This window comes from Crocuta crocuta, unplaced genomic scaffold, assembly GCF_008692635.1.
Source record: "Crocuta crocuta isolate KB4526 unplaced genomic scaffold, BGI_CrCroc_1.0 scaffold650, whole genome shotgun sequence".
Classification (NCBI taxonomy): Eukaryota; Metazoa; Chordata; class Mammalia; order Carnivora; family Hyaenidae; genus Crocuta; species Crocuta crocuta.
In genome coordinates, this window is record NW_027532882.1 from 384516 (window position 1) to 385053 (window position 538).

The following is a 538-nucleotide window of genomic DNA, read 5'->3' on the forward strand; positions in this document are numbered from 1 at the left end:
CCCCCCCCCGCCACCCCTCTGCCCATCCCTTCCCACCTCCCCTTCCCTGCACTCTCCCTGGCCCCGCCCTTCCTGCCTCCATTCGGCCAGCGGCCCCATGGCTGCTCCGAGGCTGGTCCCTCAGCAGCTCTTCTCCCCTTTGCTCACCTCGCTGCCCCCGCCTCAAATCTCACCACCTCTGACACTGGAGACCCAAAATGAACAGCAGCCGGGTCCACAGCCCTTCCCGGCTCGCTTCCTGGCCACAGCGGAGACTGCCCTGCCCGGGACCCCGGGTTCCCGCAGTCACCAGCCAGGCTCAGCTGCCTGGACTTCCCGCAGCACCTGGCCTCTCTGAAATCCTTTGGTCTTACTGTGTACCCAGATTTGTTTTAACCGTAGGGGCAGGAGGCAGGGCACGGCCCCCCAGGGGCCCCATGGGAAGCCTCAGGCTCTGGCGGGGGCAGGGGGAGTGAGGGGAAACCAGAAGAGAGAGCCTTTACTGTGGTTTCTGAGGGAAAAGCAAGTCGGGGCAGGGTACGATTTAGGACTCGCCAGT